Here is a 20,345-nt window from a genome sequence, read left to right as displayed (position 1 = left end):
AGATGACAAGTAGGCAGAACAGCAGGCAGAGAGAGAGGGGGAGGCTGAGCAGAGAGCCCGATGCGGACTCAATTCAGGACCCTGAGATCATGACCTGAGCTGAAGGCAGAGGCTTAACCCACTGAGCCACCCAGGTGCCCCTACCCTGAAGTCTTGAAACCACAGAGACACAAGCCCAGTCCTTCAAAACCATGTGTGTGTGTGTGTGTGTGTGTGTGTGTGTTTGTGCACTTAAAGACAAGAGAAAAAAAAAGGAACCCAGTGAGGCACTCAGAAGGGAATACTCAGCTGTAGCCGGTGTTTACCACGTTCCACTGGGTGCTGAGGAGGATGTGGTTACTGTAACCCCAGGAGGGGAAACGCTCACTTGAAACAGGAAAATGGAACTCTTACAATTTTCCACTAGCGGCGTGCAAGAAGCCACCACACTTGGAAATGCTTGCACAAACACTCCTCAGAGCCAAGTGCCCAAGACTCAGTGCAATTACCCCCAAACCCCAAAGCACAGAGCAGGGCCTGGACACAGGGCCTGCTCTTTTCCAGAGACATCTCAGCCCTTGGGAAAATGCTTAGCGTTGTTCCCCTCAGCCTGAACCAACGGAGGGGCCAGGACCCTTTCTGGAAGAAAGAGTCAGAGGACCCAGGCTGGAGTCCCAGCCCAGCCATTTACTAGCTGTGGAAATTACTCAACCTTCCTGCTTCTGGGTTTCGACTTCCTCTCTACGAACGGTGATATTGTTAACCGCTCAGCTCACATCCTCGGTTGTTGTGAGAGTCATACGGAGGAATAAGGCATATAGTCGGGGGGGGGGGTTCCAGAAAGCTTTCTTGAGGGCTGGCCTGGCTCCCCGCTCATCCCTCAGCTCCGTCTCCGCCGGACTGCGTCCCCAGCTCAGCCTGCTGAGCCTTCTTCATAATTCAGCCCACAGTTCTGCAGAACGGCCAGCCGCCTATAGCGTGTGCTCAGCAGAGTGTGAGCGCGAGCAGCGGGGAGCACTCAGTGACACGGGCCCCCCGCTCCCACATGCTCTCCAATCCCAAGACCAACCAGCCTTCCCCTTCAATGACTAATTTGCCTGCTCGGAGGGTCAGGCCGGCTCTAGCTCTGAGTCATAGTTTCCATTTATTAAAATGAACATCTGGCTGCCTCCCTAATGCCTTGTGTACACAGGCTTCTGGCCCGTGCTCACCTGCGAAGCAGTCTGATGTCGAAGGCAACGGGGACGGTGTAATTACGGCCTCCCCATGCTCTGACTCTGGCCCCTGACCCCGCATGACCTTGAGCAGCCTGCTCACCCTTCCCAGACCTTGGCTTCCTCATCCGTAACATGGGGATGACAACCAGACGGGCCCCATCCGCCTCCCAAGGTTACAGTCACAACCACGGGAGGAGGACCCAGCTGTGAAAATGCTTTGTAAGCCACAGACAAGGACCAGGTGCCGGGTATCTTGCAAAAGTGCCTTGAGAATCAGCCCGGAACCTGAAGATATTTTAATTTAATCCATTCACGAATGGAGGTCCAACCTTGATTTAAAAAAAAACATTAAGCTAATCGCCCAGAGGCATTCTTAAACAATTTCTAAGTAAGTTTATCCAATCGAGTCACAAAAACAAGACCTTGGAGTGCTAAGTGCGCTTTCAGACATTTTTTTAAATAGGGAAACTGTAATTCTTCCACTTTTCTTCTTCCACACATTTCTGCTTTAGAGCCTTGAAAAGGACGGATCGAGGTGTCCTGTGTTGCGTTGTAGGTAGAGCTGAAATAAATGTGGTCTCGCAAGTCCTCTCTGTTCACACTTCTTTGCCCAGAGCACCTCAGCTGCTCCTTGGCCAAATCTGCAAACCCTCCTTTCCTGGCCCCGGGGGGCCGCTTTGGAAGCCCAGAGCTCTGTTTTCCTCAAGTCTCGAGGCCAAAGGCATCCCCACCATCCTTCCAGGAGGGTGTTACCCTCGGGGAGGGAGAGCAGGAGTTTCCAGGACACACAAAGGCCTATTCTGCTCACAAAGGATATTTACCAAGTCAGTCCCACAAGAGTTTGCCAGGATCCCGGTGCAAGGGCAGAACTGGGACGGGCCTTCTGATTCACGGCCTGGCAGATCTACCCTTGTCTATTATTAGCAGCCTAGGCAAGATGCCACCGGGCTGGGGAGAGACCTTTGTGTCAAGGTAGAGAAGGCAAGAAGAGGTATGTGTGCAGGAGAGAAGCAGGAGGAGCTATCTGACGTTTCCTCCAGAGAGGGAGGAAGGGGGAGAAAGGGTGGGGGGTGGGGCTTCAAGTAGTCACTCCTTCCTTCTCTAACCTCATTTGAGCCTCAAACAAGGCACCCCCCTCCTCCCCGACCAGAAACCCTGGAACTCAGCCCCACATCGCAGTGGCTCGAGGAGGCCAAGGCATGGGCTCCCACTGTGCCTTCTGGGCCCGGCTCCTCACGCGGTCACCCACCTGCCCGCCCCGATGGGCTCTGGGCCGCCCCCGAGTCCTTAGGATGGAGGAGTAATGAGAAACAGTGGGAATGCCGAAGGAGCCCTTCCACACAGGGCAAAATCCAACCAACCGCAGCCCAAATGTGCACCCCCACATCGCCACCGCCAATGACAGAGCACCTGCTAGGTACACCGTCCTCCCTCCTTCACAGAAGGGGAGGTATCGTCTGCTAGGTACACCGTCCTCCCTCCTTCACAGAAGGGGAGGTATCGTCCTCGAGTTACAGACGCGAAAACAATCCCGGGGCAGCTCAGCTGCCCAGGAAGAGAACACGGCTGGCGGGGATTAAGAGGGACAGGGTGGAGGAGAGGGAGAATAGCGTCACCAGCGTACATGTCCCCGAGGGGTATCCCACGTGTGCACCTGCTAGCCCAGGCGTGTACAGGCATTACTCGAATACTTGGGAAAACATCAAATGAAGGAATTAAAAAAAAATAAAAAAAGACATGCTGCCAGTCAGGAGGTAGGTGTCTGTTTTTAAACGGATGGGTCCACCTCTACGCCTATCCAAAGCCCACACGGGGCATGGAAGTTGACAAAGGTTATTTAACTAACATTCTCCATACGAAAAATCTTGCAGAAGAACCAATCCCCCAGTGACCGTTACTCAGCATGACAAAAACAGCCACTAGAAAACAAAACTGAATGACAAAAAATGAAAGCTTGCCATCACATGGACTTCGGCCTGTGCATAGAAACCAATATGGTGGTGCAAAACCCTAGACTCCCACCCCAGAGGGAGTAAAGTATAAACCATGAGCAGATGCTTGTGTTGAAGGGAAGGGGCCAAGCCTTCGTGGGAAACTAGCTAGCCCAGTCTCCTGGTTAGAAACCTAGAGACCTCAGGCGGGCTTGTCCCATCCATTTCCCTGTCTATAGAATGAGCTTGGGACACTGTGAGACCCCATTAGATGGTTTCTAGGTGTTTTTTTTTTTCCTTAAAATCAGTATCTGCTATTCCAAAATGAGCTAGGCCAGGCTAAGGCTTTGGTCAGGTTTTTACATGGTCTGCACACCTCACAGTGCCCTTCTTCCAAGCTGCTATCCAGAAGGAGGTTTCTCCTGTGACCCGTGAGGTCTCCCAGGAAGTAACAATGAAGGAGTCAATCCTCCCAGCAAGAGAGAGACGGCAGGCTCAGAGTGGATGCTGGAGAGAAGGGCATGCCAGGGGGCAAGTCCCAGGGGGAAGTAATATTGACAGACCAACAATTTGGAAAGGTGGCTGCCCAGAGGACAGACCAGCAGAAGCGGGCCCATGGGCAGGCCAAGGCTCCAGGCCAACTTCTTCAGGAATCCCTCCATGTGTCCCAAAGAACTGGGTGCCTCTCCAAGACAGAGCCCTCTGCCTCTCCATGCACTGACCTGCTGGTGTTTCCGACTAACAGGGGAGGGGGCTGTTAGGAGAGGGGGGTCAGCATCTACTTAGAATTTTACAAGATGTCACTTTGTTGCCATTTGTAAAAAGAGTTTAGAATGTACCAAAATTCCAAATAAAACTGTCCCTTTGTAATGTAACCTCTCCCCTTTTCCGTGTTGCTTTATTATAAATCTCCAATCGGAAGGGGGGGTCCTATTTTGTGCTCTTGGAGTTGGGGGAAGAGCCTAGCTTTGGGGAAGAGCCCGGGTTCTTCTGGGTCCCAGGTCTGCAGCTAATTCCGCACCCCCTAGCAAGTAATGTCACTTCTGAGAGTCAGTCCACAAAACGGAAGGATTAACCACATTAGCTCACAAATAATGGCTGGCCCAGAAATTCCGTGGTTTGGGATAGTCTCAAAAAAGGCTAAATTGTGGGGACTGACCGGCATTCAGATTTTGCTTCCCTTTTGAAGTGGTTTTTAGGGAGAAAGTGGATCAGAGAATGGACCTTTTCTTCCTTATCAGAATGACACAAAAGAGTATACTTAAAACTGCATTTTGACATGAAGAATTTTTCCAGTGCTTAGAAAAAATGTCTAACAGAGTATAGGTGATTTTTATTTCTTTGTGTTTTCTGGATTTATCCAGTTATCTACAGTGGACATACAAAGTGTTTTGAACAAACTCACGAGTTATTGTGTTAAATTATATTTTGCTGCGGAGAGAATGAAAAGGCTGATTTCTGATTTCTGAAATCCCTGTCTTCACCAATGTCAAGTGTTTGTGCTCCAACCAGAGGAGGGTTCATCGAATCGATGCCGGAGGTGAAGGGGACATGCGGGAACCCCCAGATCTTGGTGCTTCCCACTGAGCTAGACACCTGGGCCCCGTGTCCGCACCTGGGACCGGCTGGCTCCGGGTACCCACCACCTCCTGGCCTACGCAGGTGGCTGGAGGCACCAGGACCCGGCCGGAAACCGAATTCCGAGCAGGGAGGGTGCGCAGCCCTGCCGGCCCCGAAGCGGGGCGGGGCGAAGCACGAGGGGCGTGGCAGAGCGCAGGAAAGCGGGACGAAGCGGCGAGCAGGGGGCGTGGCAAGCTCGGGGAGGCGTGGCGCGGTGCAGGGGGCGTGGCGAAGGACGGAGCGGAGCGTGAGGGGCGGGCCCGCATCCTCGCGACCCCTGAGAGCGTGCTCTGCTTCTTGAGATGTAAGTGGCATTTCTTGAGATCTGAGGCAGCACCGACGTTTTAAATCCCTTTTGGCAGAAGGTGAAACGGAGGTAGGAAAGATTGAGGGCAGCCGAGTCTGGGCAGGAGGTACAGAAACTCTCCCCCGAAGAGACAGATGGTGGTTTTAGGGTCCTTGTCCAGGAACAGCAGGTGAGCGCGCCCCTGCAGACTGGACTTCACCATGAGCCACTGTGCTAAGTTACCTACGATTCTTTGGCGTTAAAAAGGAAGCAAGATCTCACACTTTGGGGCGGGAGGACAAAGGGGGCCCAGGCCTTTGAGCAACGACGTTGGTAAAGCGGCCAGCACGGTGCTAGGAACTTTTCCTGGAAGACACTCAGCTTGGTTGAGATGCAGTCAAGCCCAAGAAAAGGCAGATGGAGGGAACCACTGTCCAAGAGACATTTTTAGTGCCTTCTCTCCCTTGAGGATTCACGCTGCCCTCCTACCTTGAAACCTACTGGGCACCAGAGCTAGCCTGTCGGTGGGAGAAACAGAAAGGGAAGACGTTGCTCCTCGTGCTGGGTGAATGCAAGACCTCACCCCACCCACAACACACACACGTGTACACACACACACACACCCCTTGCAAGTAGGCTAAGAGGGTGTGTTCCTCCATAGCCTCAAGAAAAATCCCCAGATAGAAAGTGGTCAGCCCAGGTCTGAAGGTCTTGGACCTGTCACCAGAATTCGCCCAGGATGGCAGGATGATTTCATGCCTTGGTGGCCTCACAGCCGAGCACCTTGGTCCGAAAACTGTCTGCCCGCCTCCCCTCCCCACGTTAGACCAGGGGGTCTACTGAGAAGGTCTCAGCCCCATGGGCTGTTGCTGGCACCCCGGCAGAAGCTGGCTGACTTTCTTCCCAGCCTGAGGATCATGCTCTGGCCTAGAAAGGGGCTTCTGCTGCTCAGGGGCACTCATTCACCATGGGGCTGGCTAGCAAGTTTCCTACAGCAGAGCATCTTGAAAATGGGAAGGAAAGGAAAGGGCAGGAATGCCTGTTGTGTTGGGTACATATGGTGTGCCTGGCACTGTGCCAGAGCTTGAATCCCAGCTGTCTTTACACACCCATGGGCAAGAGCGCAAGAGTTGAAGTGTAGAAACGGATAAATCTGCAGCAAAGATCCAACCGAGGCCTCTGCCTGATGTCAAACAGCTGTCCCCCAACTGCCTGCACCACGCAGAGGAACTCCACCATCAAGGTGAAAGATTTGATTTAAAAATTATGCAGGCTTTTATTTTAAAAACCAATTTACATAGCTTTGCATCGTGTGCATCTGGGTCCATGCTTTGCCCTTTCCCACCTGCAATATTTAAATGCCACAGCCTAGGCACTGAAAAAGGATCAAGTGAGCACAGGGCTATTTGCAGACCATCCTTTGGCAAGCCTGCAGAACTCAGCTCTCCTGACGATACCTCACTTCCCCCTTCGAAACAACTGTCCATATCCTAGCCTCTGTCACCCAGGCTTGGGCTGGGAGTTCAGATACCGCTTGGAAACTCACAGGAAGAAAGACACCATCAAATAAGAACTCATTGCAGAGCTATCTGAAACAGTTTGTAGCCAGGTAGGCAGGCCACCCAGAAGGCTGGCTGAAGGCTCCCAGGCAGGTGCCACCATCTTTGTTACTGAAAGGAGCCACAGGAACACCACCAGCTAGAGACGGGTGGGTGCGCGCAGCGGTCCGTAACCTCCGCTACACACGTGCATCACCTGTGGGCTTTCCGACCGCTGCTCCCTCGGTCCCGCTCTCAGATTTTCTGACTTAAGTGGTGGGGACTGCAATCTGGCATAGGATTGGTGAAGGCCCCCACACTTCCCAAGGTCCCACGTGTTTCCTAGGGGAGAACCACTGGGCTGGTGTTTGGTCACAGTGACCCCAAAAGAACCAGGAAAAAGTGAGTAAACATTCAACAAGCCACGCGGGGTTCTTGAGAACAGAGGAAGCCCCAAGGGACTGCTGTTGATTGGCAGTGACCAGCAAGGTAGCAAGGGAGAGCAAAGAAAGGTTTTTGGAGCCAAGGAAACAGAAGTTTGAATCCCGGCTGCAGCACTTGGCCCAGTGTGTGACTGAGGCCAAGCCGCTGAAAGGTTCTGAGCCTTACTTTCTTCATCTGTAAAATGGGGGCAATAAGATATCCCTCACGGGACTGTTTGAAAAACTAGCTATCCCAGGATGCTGCCTGGCACGTACTAGGTCCTTGGTGGATGCTGCCAAGGACTGTGAACAACCACATGCACTGGAGCTTAGTCCATGTTTGGTCTGAAGAGGAGGGAGGCCGAGGGCTACCGTGCCCTTCAAAGGGGACTGGGAGGGAGGGAGAGTCACACTTCCTTGGGGAGGAGCTGTGCAAACAACAAAAAGCCAAACGTGGTGTGGGAGATGGGCAGGGCAGGAACTCAGGCTGCACAACACTCCAGATGTGGTTCCCCACCTCCAGTCCCCTCTCCACGTCCAAGATCAGCCTCAGGAGGAGGTAGACTTAGAGAGAGTCTAAGTGCTTTCGGCCATAGCTCTACCTCCCAATGTGGGTGGTAATTAGACAGGATTGTGTCACCCCAAACAGCTCTGCCCAAGACAGGTCTGTCTACCCCGGGACTCACGCCCACGCTCTCCCTCCCACTCAGCCCTAAGAGGCTCTGCTGGCAGCCCGGTCCCAGAGGGGCACACACCACATGGCAGCATGGCCCCTGTTCCCTACGAACACAGACCAATCTGGTGGTAGTGCTAGAACTTGGGAATCTGTGACAGGTGTCCCAAGGCAGAGAGGATGGGGAAACCCAACTCCGGAACAGCAGCTCCCCGTTGGTGCTCCGAGCAGCCCCAGCACAATAGACCCAGATGCCAATGTGTGACTCTTTCTTCTTTTCCTTTATCTCTGTTCTCCTTTCACAGTGGTAGACTTAGGGGATGCTCAAAAGAACCCAGTGAGGCAGGTGACGGCAGGGGCCGAGATGCCCCGACTCACCAATAAAAACACAGAGGCTCAGCAGATTTCTTGACCCTTGCTCAGGGTCAAAGCATAAATGGGACTCGAATCCTTATCTGCATGCCAAGAACCCATTGCTCTCCACCATACGATGGCCCCTTGCCCTCTGCCCATTTCTCCCTTGCTTATTGTGTGGTTTCCAAACCGGGAAATGGGGGGATGGAGGAAGAGGTGGCTGGTTGGATTCTCAGTTCTAAAAGTGTGCACTTGGGTCACACATCGTTCCTTCTTTTCCGTGCCTCTCGCTTACCCTCATAGGAGAAATGGCAAGCCACCTGGTCAAGGCCAGGTGTAGGAGGACTACAGTCCAACCATCAATCTCTTCACAAAGTCTGTGCCCCCAAGGGCAGCTTTCATCTGAACAACCTTCTTGCTGGAGGGTTTATATATCGCTGGTCCAAAGTGGAAAATGTTCCATTCCGGCCCAAGAAGGCATGGGGATCCTGTTGATACCCTGTGGTGTGCTGAAAAATCACCTAGCTTTCTGGTCTCTGGGAAATTTCCAACAGAAAGAATAAAGGGGCCCAGAGAGAGGTAGTCAGCCCTCACCTTTGGCACAAGGTACTGACACCAGCACTCTCAGGAACAGGACCAAGTGAAATGAAGGAGAACCAGCGTTAGTGTTTCCCAGGAAGGGAATGTGGACGAAGAACAGCATCCCCCCACATCTCCCCAAGGAAGTCATGGTGACAGAAAGTCCTGCTCATCTGTTGCCAGGTGCTGTGCGGCAGGCCTGCCTGGCACAAGGCTCCAGGAGGTGATGAGCCCCAGCCAGGGAGCAGAACAACCAGCCTGGAGACCCCCGTCCTCTCTCCGAAGCCTGTATGGACTGCCTGCTTTTGGAGTCACAAAGCAGCCCACTGATCAGCGAGCAGGGGAGGGGATGACAAAATGGAGCCGGTTCAGGTTTCTGTCTTGTTTTGTTATATTGTTTTTAGCCTGACCACGGTGCCTACAGATTCAATCCATACAAACCCGAAATCACTCCTGTCCCAGAACCGGGATCTGTATGAGCCCACCTCGGACAGAGAGTCCTTCTCACCACAGAGGAAGCTGGAAGCTATCCTCCCCGGGGACACAAGCGAATGCCTGAGGATGTTTTAAGAGGCTCATGCTCTTAAAAGGACATTGTCATAGGGCATTTCTTGTGCTCTTCTTGGAGCTTTCAGAAGGCAGCAATGGACCCAGAGGCGCAGCTCTGGGGTCAGAGTCCAGAGGCCCCAGAGCTCCCATGCCACCCATCAGGTTGCTCCGCCTCCCACCCTCCACCCCCACACGTGGAGGTAGGTACAGAGATGGCGCTGGAAGATAGGACTCAGCACCAGTCCTTCAATGGGAACAGCGTCGTAAGAGGTGCACCCCCAAGTCCCTGTCCTTAGTGATCACCTTTCTCTGCCTAGATTTGTTGATGTTGCCTTCCAAACCTCACGTGTCCCCTTGTCATCCACAGGACGTTTTCATTTCCCAGGAGTGCCACCCTCCAAAGTCCATTCGCGCTGTGCTCCATTCAGGACACCCGTTCTGGTCCGCAGGCCCCAGCTCCCCACCCCCTCCCCACGTCTCCCCCACATCCTACTCACCATTTCCCGGTCCCGCCACATTGCCTTGACTTTGGGCTGTGCGGTCTTTCCACTTGGAATCTTATTTCCTTCCCTGTCCAGCCACAGGAGTCCAGGCCCACACTGAACCCCGGGTTCTACTGTCCCAGCTTCTGGGACACAGTCTAGGATCGTTGCTGGGGAACCTCCCTGCCCGCCCAGGGCAGGAGTCACCCCTCCCTGGCAGAGCCAGGCCGCCCTGCCCCTGCCGCTCCCGGGGCCCCAGCATCTGATTGCACAGCTCCCTGACTACTACACCCCCAGCTCCTCCACGGCAGGTCCTGGGGCTCGCTCAGCTGGAACGTTTAGCATGTGCAAGGTATTTAGATCACTGTCTGTAAAATGAACCAACGAAAAGTCCAAACACACTGTAGAAGATTAAAAAAAAAAATCCCCTTCTGGCCATGAGGCTCTAGGTCTGGGGAGTGAGGGGCTTGCTTCTGAGCACAAGGAGCAAGAGGGGCTGGTGGGCAGCACGGGGGATGAGGTTCTCCCCAGGCAGATGAGCACGGGGTGGGGTGGGGGCTGAGGATGGTGTTGGCAGCGGGCGAGGAGTGGGACGAGGATGGAGAGGCACCAGCTCCCCATGGGCAAGGCTGTTGCTCTCGGCCGAGGGAGCAGTCCAGCCATGTGCTCCGGGAGGCCCATGCACACCTCTCACCAGAGAACTTCTGGAGAACCCAAAGGAGAGCCAGGCCGCAGGATCCTGACCAGTTTTGTCCGCCGGGATGGGGAGGCAGCAGAGACAGGTGACCAGTGAACTCAGAAGCACCTGCCCTGGGATCAGCAGTGGCTCTGCCGGCTGAAGGTCTCCAATTCTTCAGCCGCCTAGAGAGTCTAATATCACCTCCAGGCACCAGTGGTACTGACCAGAAAGGAGGTCATGGTGAGTGATCCAGAGATAGGAAAATCCCTCCAGGTTCACAGAGACACAGTTACGGAACTCGGGGCCCCTAAGAGCATCTCTGAGCTGGAGCTGGGGGTCCACTTTGGGCTCTGGGGAACTGGGGACAGATTCTCAAGGTTCAGCCCATCCAGGCCTCCTTCAGCTTGGCGCAGAAACACAGAGCTTCCGCACCGCCCCTCCACACCCTTCGAGAGGCCCAAGCCTCCTCCAGCCTATGGTGTGACGTGCCCTCCGCCCCAGCACAGACTGACGCCAACGTTAAACCTCGTTAAACGCATTGGCCAGGGAACTCTCCCAACCTCCCCAATGCAAAAAGGCCATCTCAGGGCGTGCGCCTTCTAACTAGCATTCCTTCTTGAAATGCAGCAGGTAGCTAGGCTCGGTGTCAGAGGAAGCTATCCCAAAGGGCCCGGGTGTGTGTCCAGCCCTCCCGAGGCTTGTCTTGGGGGGTGCTGGAGGCAGGTGTACACGGCGACGCCTGTCTGCTGTGTGCCACAATAAGGTCCCCCTGGACCAGTCAGCCTCGGGCTGGGGTGCCAGAGTGTGAACCCGCAGGGAGCAGGAAGGCTTAGATGCAAAAAGGAATAACCTAGAAAAGGAATCTCTCTGTAGCGTCATTTGTACGTGGGCTGAAGTTAAGCTCAGTGCGGAACAAACCACACTCTGCTCAAGAAGGGAAGGCAGAAACCAGGGTAGGGTGCTGCCCCAGACTTAGGCCATGGGCTGCAGAACCATGAGCTCTCTGTGAAGAGCGCTCATTCGGGTCCACGAGCATACGGCTCCCATCCTTGGATGAAAACAGACTTTTCACCCCCTGCCCACACAGGGCTGCCAGAAGTGGGCCGAAGAGAGGGGCCAGGAGGGCCTGGGGTCTCCTCCGCCACCAGCGCGTCACTCCCAGCTGCCAGGTTTCTGTTCTCCAGCTCAGCCGCCAGCCTAGGGAGCAGACTGCCTGGTGCGCCCGGAACAGCTTTATGCATGGAAGCCACTGGCACACGAGTGAGCTCAGAGTTCCCTGAAGATGCGGCCGCAGCAGATCCATGCAGCCGGGGGGCCTGGACAGCATGCCAGTCACTCCTCAGCTTCAAGGGCCCCCTGTGTGTGGCTCTCTGCTCAAGGCAATGCAGACCAAGGTCACAAGACACAGTCCTCGCACCAACCTGGGGCACTCACTGACTCCCACAGGCATCTGGGGACAGGGGAGAGTGGTCCCATGAACCAGGTGTCTGCCAGGACCAGCAGGGCGTTTTTACAATGACCTTTCCCCGTCTCGTGTAACAACAAACAGCAGAAAGTCCCCAACCCCTTAAGCTTTCCCTTGGATAAAGAGACCTAAAGTGGAGCTGTACCAAGTCTGGCCCAAGTCCAAGGCCAGGAAGGAAAAACATGGGCTCAGTTCTTCGGAGAATCTGAACTCTTCTGACAGCTCTAGGCGGTGAGTCAGAGCCCCTCTGAAATGGCAGACGGGGCCAGTGAGGTCTCTATCACAAAGACTCCTGCAGCCCTTGGGGGGGGTCCAAGGCAAGAATGCACCCCCCTTTCTGTGACAGGTGCACTGCTGTACAGAGCTACTCCTGGAGATCCCAGGTTCTGCTAGCCTAGTCGCACCTGTTTGGGATCCCCTGTAAGAGAAAGAGAAGAGCCCCCCTCCTTCGCCATATTTGATATAAGATGGTAATAAGCCACAAAGGGAAGAGAGGAAGGCTCTTCCTCAGCAACCCAGGGCTAATGAAGCCCCCCACCGAGGGCAGCTGCCAGGGGGCCATAGGACACATGGGCTACAGAGCTGGTGTCATGTTCCTTGTGCTGCGGCGCCCGTCCAGCCTAGGCTGGCGCTTTTAGGCAGGAATATCTCCTCTGCCTTTCAGCTGATGTTCAGAAACCCACCCACAGGCCTCATCCCTGTCCTTCTCTCTGCCTGAGCCACAGACTACCCATGGAAGCTGGGGTGATCCACGGGTCCAATCACAGACACACGCCCTTGAGTGGGCTGGGGATGGGGTCCAGAGGGAAAGGTCTGAATGCGCTTTGCTTCTGCGAGCAACCATTAAATCCCCCCCATACCCAAGGCCTCCCTACTTCAGGGACATGTGCATTCCAGGCCCCTGGCTCACGACCCCCCACCCCCCAGTCTGCGTTTCTACCTCCTCGGGGCATGTTTCTGTGACTCGACCCAAACAGCCCTCTCTGAGCAGAGAGGTTTAGCTCTATGAAGATTCCTAAAGCCATCGGGATAGGTTTTCTTGCCAAGACATCTGACAACTGGCCTATTTTAAAAGTTCCAACCAATAATCTTTTAAAAAACACAGCCATGGAGACAATGACCAAAAAAGTAATGGGGCCAAGATGAGGTTTCTGTTTTCCAAACAAGCCAGAGTCTACCCATCTGAATATATAATAGTTTCCTCAAAGCGGTCCCCTTCGGAGGTCTTGCCCTCCATCCACGGAGCTGTGTTTGCTCAATACCGGTTTGCAAAGTCCTGTAGAATAGCCTTTGGTTGGCACAGAGCCTTGAGCATAATGTTCCCAAGTGTTCAAGTGGCAGCCCTACTGTGTGCTGGGTTCCCTTTAGGCCCTGGTGGTCCGGAGGTCAACTGAACACGACCTTTCCCGGCAACGTGCTCTGGGCAGAGAAGGGAGGAGGAAAGAAACACTGGATTTTTTGAATACGCACCGACTGGCCTGTGGGCTTTCAGTGTGTTGCCTTTGATACACAGACGCACAAAAGTCCTCTTCAACACAGAGGTTGAGAGGCTGAGGGGCTGAGCACTTAGCCAGAGTCACCCAAGCTGGGAATGACAGGGCTGGAGGTGGCCTGGGCTGCCGCCCCACCCCCAGCTGCCCACCTCAGCTGCCCTCTCGCCGATTGGCTCAGGGGGGCTCCATCCGACTCTGGGACCCCGGGTAGGAGTCTGCCACATGTGTGTCCTACTCCGAGTCTGACATCCAAGAGCCTCCTGTTTACCTTTTCGTCAAGAGCCTTTCGCGAGCCAGGCGGCAGGGAGAGCTTCTCCAGATATGAAACAGGCCTCTTCTGCCCTATTCCCGTCAGTGTCGACAGACATGCCCCCAAACACATCTGCACATACCTCACTTAGTCATAAAGGAGATCGGCCACCAAGACCAGTTCTTACAGGAGCTGAAAGGCAGGAGCAGCCCAGGTGTCCTTGCACAGAAGAGTGGGTGACCCGAGGGGGCCCACCCACACCCTGGAATATTACTCAGCCTCCAAGAGGAAGGAAGGGCCACTACTGCCGTAACACGGGGAAACCTTGAGGCCTTTGGGCCAAAAGCAGTATAACCCATTGTAAAAATAGATCCCGCGTGATCCCACCGTGGGAGGCACGTGGAGTCAGCCACAGAGTCAGGAAGCAGAATGGTGGTTCTCGGCGGGGGAGGGGAGGGTGGCTGTTACCCCTGGGGCCGGGGTTTCTGTGTGGGGAGATGACAAGGTCCTAGAGGTTGATGGTGGTCAGGGTTACACAACGGTGCGAAAGCATGCAGCGCCACAAAGTGCAGGTTAAAATGGCTAAAACGGTTAAATTTTTTAAAAAAATTTATTTATTTGACAGAGAGAATGACAGCACAAGCAGGCAGAGCGGCAGGCAGAGAGAGGAGGAGACACAGGCTCTCCGCTGAGCAGGGAGCCCGATGAGGGACTTGATCCCAGCAGTCTGGGATCATGACCTGAGCTGAAGGCAGCCACTCAACTGACTGAGCCACCCAGGCTCCCTAAAACGGTTAATTTTAGGTTACGTATATTTTACGGTTTTTAAAACCTAGCTTCTTCTCTTTGGGGGGAAGGATGCACGTTCTTGCCCCCCGAGTTCCGGCAGACACTTTTGTACGACCAATTTCATCTACTCCCTTCCCAGCCTCAGGCCATAAGCCCTCTGATGACCTTCAGAGGACCTTCAGGACCCGCAGGCTGTGGCTGAGCGGGTCTGGGGAGGGCTTGGTATGGGTGTGCTAAAACAGCCCCAGGAAACCCCCGAGTGCTCACGAATGCCTCAGCCTGGGCCTGAATTGAAGGCAGGAAGGGGAGGGTTTAGAATAGCAGACCGCCCTCCCCACCAAGCAGCACCTTGCCTGGCGCCTTTGGCCCGATGCGGAGCAGAGCCAAGAATTCTAATGGAGGAGGATGAACAGACACCTGCTCACCTGAAGGCCAGTGTCTTTCGGAAAACTGCTCTGAGGATGACCCAACCCGTAATTACGCCGTCACGCCAAGCACCCTGTCTACACTGCCCCCTCTCTCCCCACCACGTCATTGTACTGAATGAGTTCAAGTTTCAAGGACCCCAAACCAAAAACCAAGCATGGAGCAGCAAGGGGAGCGGCCCTAGCTCTCATGGGCCCCCATCCTGAAGGCCCAGCCCCCCTCCCCCGCCGCCGGCCTCCGAAACACTATGTTCTGGCCTCAAAGCCCCAGCGGGCTAGTAACCAAAGGCCAGTGGGGAGCAGTAACAGCCCTGAGGAGATGGGGCTAAAAGGCCTACAAGGGGATTAGTGCTCATCGAGGACCTACTGTGCGCAAGGCGCTGTACCTTTATTCCTCATGGAGCCTTCACACCCTGGGATTGTCACTTTTTTTTTTTTTGGATTGTCACATTTTTAAGAAGAAATTCAGCAATACGCTACTGGGCAGAGAGCTAGGATCCCCCATGAGTCATCTGACCCTGAAGTTTACACTCTTTCTAGGACGCTCCGTGGCCTTTCAGAATGAGCTGTTCTGGGGGGTTTTTGTTTGTTTTGTTGTTTTGTTTTGTTGGTTTGGGGTTTTTTGGGGGTGGGGGGAATCCCAAAGTTTTCCAAGTTTTCCACAGACTGCGGCCCAGACCAATTTTCCATCTGGGTAAAAAGAACATGATCATCCCAGGGCTACGTCCCAAGTCACGTGCGGTGGTGGGAAGAGATCTCACAAACACAAGTCCCAAAGCCTCTTTAAATAAATAAGAAAGTGGAAATCACTTTTAAAGGGGTTAAGTTTCAGCAGAAAGCGCTCTGGCTCCCCAGCCTGGAATCCTTAACGTAAACCGGTGCGGATGCTCCCCACCCTGCACCCCGCGGCCAAGGCTGGGTCGGCTCCTCCGAAACCTGCGACCTCGGGCCTCGTCCAGGGCTCCCCGTGCTGGCCGTGTCCACTTGCAGCTTCCTCAAACCGCCTCCTGGCTTACCCTCAGGAAAGACAGCTGGAAATGCCTGTCGTTCAAGAGATTTATCCTTGACTGTAGAGTTATCAAAGCCCAAAGTAGCCAGGGAAATCTTTAGGTTTCAGGAACATGTTAACTTCTTTAATCGGAGGGAAGGAAAGCAAGGAAGGAGGAAGGGAAGGAAGGAGTGAGGGAAGGAGGGAAGAAAGGAAGAGGGGAGAGAAGGAAGAAAGGAAGGAGGTGAGAAAGGAGGGAGGGAGGGAAGGAAGGAAGGAAACAGTCTCTATGCAACAACCCTGTTTTATGTATTTTTATCAACATGAACACACTTTCATGTCTCCTTTCCTCTTTTCCCAGTGAACATCAGCAATCAGTAGACAATCAAGTCTCCACAGCTGGCTCCTGAGTCCACAGCTCTGGTCTTGACCTGGGTTGGGGTGGGGGTGGGGGGCTGGGGGAAGCACAGCAGCAAAATCCCTGATGAGCTGCTCCGGGCCCACCTGTCGCAGTGCCTGGCTGGTTGGGGAACAAAGCAGCGTCTAGTCCTGATCTGGGTGCCGCTTCTTTGCGGGGACCTCGGAGCCCGTCACAGTGACACCCCGCATCAGACTCTTCTGGGGACCTTCTGGGGGTGGACAGCCCCAAGCCCTGTTTGCTCAGAAGGGGACTGAATGCGTGCTGGGCGTGGAGGTGGGAGACACTGAGCCTGGACAGCCTTGGGCTACTGGGGCCCCTCCACCAAGCCCCCACCCAGAGGCCTCACCTGAGCACACCGGGAGTGCAGAGATGACCCACGTTGAGAGGCACGGTGGCAGAGTTTAATTTCTGCACTTGAGAACCACTTCCTATGTGGGTCTAGAGACCTCTGCCTGCTCTTACCCGGCCTTTCACAGGGACCCACTGTAAGCAGTGATATCACGAGATGCCCGTTATGCCCCCCCAACACACTCATGCACACTCACGCACGCACGCACACACATACACACACACACACACACACTGGTAACGGAAGTCTCGCAAACCAGGACATCGCACTGCTCTGTGCAAAGCCCTCTGAGAGGTCCGTTCTGCACTCCTGCATGATCACCCACTGGCTATGACCACGGGATTCTGACCCCATTACAGGGTCACCATCTGTGGTTTCACCACAGCTGCGAAGGCTCCTGCAGCCAGTCCCACCTTTCCGAGCTAACCTCGTGGGCTGACAGCATGGGTCAGACCGAACGTACCCATCGGGGGTTGGTTTCTAGCCCATTCCCCGGTTCTGGACAACCCCTACTTCCCCACAGAGCCCCATACCGGTGCTCTGAGAATTCACACCATCTGGAGGCCCTGTCCCCGTGGGTCCCCTGGCACACACGGCTCGCTTTCTTCAAGGGCAGCCATGAAAGACCTCAACTGTGTGTTCCCAGAACCATTGATAGCAGCCTTTAAGACAGCGCGGAGGATGGGAGAAGAGTCAGAAGACTAAAGATGGGTAAATATTTGTCTCCTGCTTTTTGCTACACTGGACTCTGGAAGTTTCTGCCGGTTGGATTATAGAACAAGTGATTTGTGAACTTTTATAGGGAAGAGCAAAACTCACTGACAGTCTAAATGGGTTCAGTAAGGAAACGTCTCAACAAATCAATCTCATTTCTTCTTCTGCAGCCAGCTATAAAACCAGAAAGAATACCACGGGGAACGTGTTTGGATCTCCTCGAGTTGCATGAGAAAATAGACATGATTCTGCATCAGAGTGCGGCTGCACAATTTTGAAGGAATCTGAGCTACACTCTGGAGGCAGCTGATTCCAGATTGTTCATTAGGAACCGTGAGGAATGCTTCTTGGAGGATCCCAGAAGGTTCCTTGCTGAGTCTAATCCTGGTCATCCTCTCTGTTGCTGATTCCCCTGATGGGTGAATAAGCAGCAGAAGTCCTGACAGGGGTGGAGTGCCTTTGATCATGACTGATAAGAGGCCTTCACAGTTCTTCCAAGGCCATTTGTGTAGCTCACCTCATTCCAGCCTCCCAAGGCAGGGGGCCACGTCTCATTAAACTCAGGATTTCTCAGTGTCTGCCAGGTTGACATTCTGCAGGGAGGACTTCTTTGCTCCTCCACCTACTGTAAAAGGTTAGCATAGCTACACCCCTTGCCTCGCCCCACAAAATGCCAGTAGCGCTCCCCTTACAGCTGTGATGGAAAAAGAAGTCTCCAGACATTGTCAAATGTCCTGGGTTGGGGGCAAAATCACCCTGGTTGAAACCCAAGGTCTTGGTCGAGGTCCAGAGTTAAAAAGGTGCTGGGCCAGTTTCTGAATCCAAGGCTCACTCCTTCCTATGCTCTCAAAAAAGCTGGGAGGAATGATGAATAGGACAAATCGTAGAAACCAAGACTCAGAATGATCTTGACTGAAGTGCCAGGCCAATATCAATAAGAAAAGAGCCCAAAGGTGCTGGTGTGGCAGCAGTTAGGGACAGCTGACTGCAGGGGAAGGGACGGGGGTCAGACTCCAGCTCACGGGCAGCAGTCCTGGCATCTCCCCCCAGCCCCAACCCAGGCCCCCCTTGCCCACGGCAGCCAACCCCCAGACACTTGCAGACCCCTCACTTCCCCTGGAGAGCCTGCCTCTGCCCCAGCCTCACCCTGCCCTTTTGAGGAGGCCGCTGGGCAGTAAACTGGCAGACAGATGGCAGGAAGGAAGAGAGGCGACAGGGAGGGAGGGGTCTGGGGAGAAGCGTGGGCGGGGAGTGGAGAACCCCGGGCAGGGCCCACAACAGGGGGTGAGGCCCGCAGGCACCCCAGGGAGGATAAGGACGAAGCAAGTAAGAAGGCAGGGCAGAGGAAATGCAAAGGGCCCCAGACCAGGAAGAGGGGGACAGAAGGAAACAGAGCAGGGGGAGGGCTGGCCTCACTCCAGCCTCTCCCCAGTCCCCAATTCTCATTCCCACCTATACTCTTGCCCTCTCCCCTGCTTGTCCCGCTCCTCCTCCAGAGCACCCACTGAGCCCAATACCCACCCATGAACGTCCCACCTGGGAGCCTTTGGAATCCAATACACTTGGTTAAAATCCTGGCTCTACCCATTAGTGGGATTTGGAGCCAATTATTTAATCTCTCAGAGCCCTAGTTTCCGTTTCTAGGAATGGAATACAATAATACCACCTTCCTAGTTCTGTTCATGGGATTAAATGAGAATTAGATCTGCTCTGGGCAAGTGTGCGCTGGTAGCTAGCATCAGTTACGACGGGAGGCCCCGGTGCGCCAACCGGGACCATGTGTCGCTACCCTGAAAGTCAGTCCCTCTGCAGGCCGGGCCTGTACTGTCTCTTCTCTTTCCCAAGGACACCACCATTTTCTCATTGGGAGCATACGTTGCTACTGTGTCTCAGGGTCCCTTTGGTGACAAAGTGGCCATTAAAGATAACAGACTCCCTTCAGAGAATTCAGGGCCGGCAACGGCAATGAGAAACATCCACAACGCGAAAGGTTAACATCCGGTGAGGGCGGACTAAGGTCACAGAATCTGAGAGCTGAGACACCACTGAAACGAGGTGGCCTGGGCCTCCCCAGGAGAACTGAGTACTGTGGGTAGCTTCCCCATCTCCTTCAGGGGGGCTGGACACCCCTTGTGCCCACTCCCAGGAATATATCCCAGGCACGATCACACTCAGTGGTGCCAGTCTCCTACAGGAAGGATGGGGACAATGTTCCCAATTAAAGAGAGGACATATCCTGATGTTCGTTCATCCAGACCTCCTGGGAACAAACCATACACTAAACAAACTGGTTTGCTCGAATTCGGAGGTGTTATTGTATGAGAGCAACTAAATACGGCCCATTGGACCAGAAGACACAGGCAAACGCAACTCAAAGCGGGTAGGTCCAGGAACAAACCCACTGAGTTCAGGCTGTGTGCCCGTCACAACTTACTTAACCTTTTGGGATCTGTTTCCTGGTCTGACGAATGACGGGGATCGACGCAAGGCATGATGCATTTAGTCTTTGGCCAACAGTCAACAAACATGAGGTGTCTTTCCTCTTTCCACCCCGCAAGAAGCAAATCCGAAAACATCCCAAGTACACAGTGCAGAAAACACGAGAAAGAGCACGTCCCCCTTTCAGGCAAGTGAGCGCTGCGAAGGAGAGTTGGGTAGCGAGGGAAATGGCTTCCTCCTCTCACCACCCCTTGGCCTGAAGTCAGGTGGGGGGAATCCCTCTGCACCTGATTACCCAACTCAGCAAACCGGGCTGCCATGAACACACCTGGAACCAGCCATGCCCCGTGCCAGGGAGCTCAGCAAGGGCCAGGGTGGTGGGTGGTTCTCCCAGGTGACCTCACACAGCCCTGGGCGGTTAGGACAGAGAGGTGAGGGGCTCCTCACTCTGAGCGCTCAAGAGGGAGAGTAACCCCCAAAACCAAGCCCCAAAGGGAAGGCAGAATTTGCCAATATAACCAGCCCCTGCTACGCGCTCCCCAGCAAAAGTGCCTTCCCTGCACTCATGAGAGCTAAAGCATCTCTCCAGAGATTGCTCCAGGGGAGGGTTCTCTGACTCTCTGTCAGGGCAAGCAAGAAGAGCCAGCAGATGTGCCTTCACCCCTGGCTGCTAAGGGGTCTCCGAAAGGCAGAAGCCCCCCTC

The 20,345-nt window shown here is 54.3% G+C and overlaps 1 protein-coding gene across 1 annotated transcript in view; it reads right to left on the bottom strand.

Moving 5' to 3' along the window:
* The window catches only part of ITPKB (inositol-trisphosphate 3-kinase B), an 87,897-nt gene that overhangs the window by 33,146 nt on the left and 34,406 nt on the right, over positions 1 to 20,345 (bottom strand). The window lies entirely within an intron of this gene.

Source organism: Neovison vison, chromosome 10 (assembly GCF_020171115.1).
Source record: "Neovison vison isolate M4711 chromosome 10, ASM_NN_V1, whole genome shotgun sequence".
NCBI classification, from domain to species: Eukaryota; Metazoa; Chordata; class Mammalia; order Carnivora; family Mustelidae; genus Neogale; species Neogale vison.
Note: the sequence above shows the minus strand (reverse complement) of the source record. Positions and strands in the feature narration are given on the sequence as shown.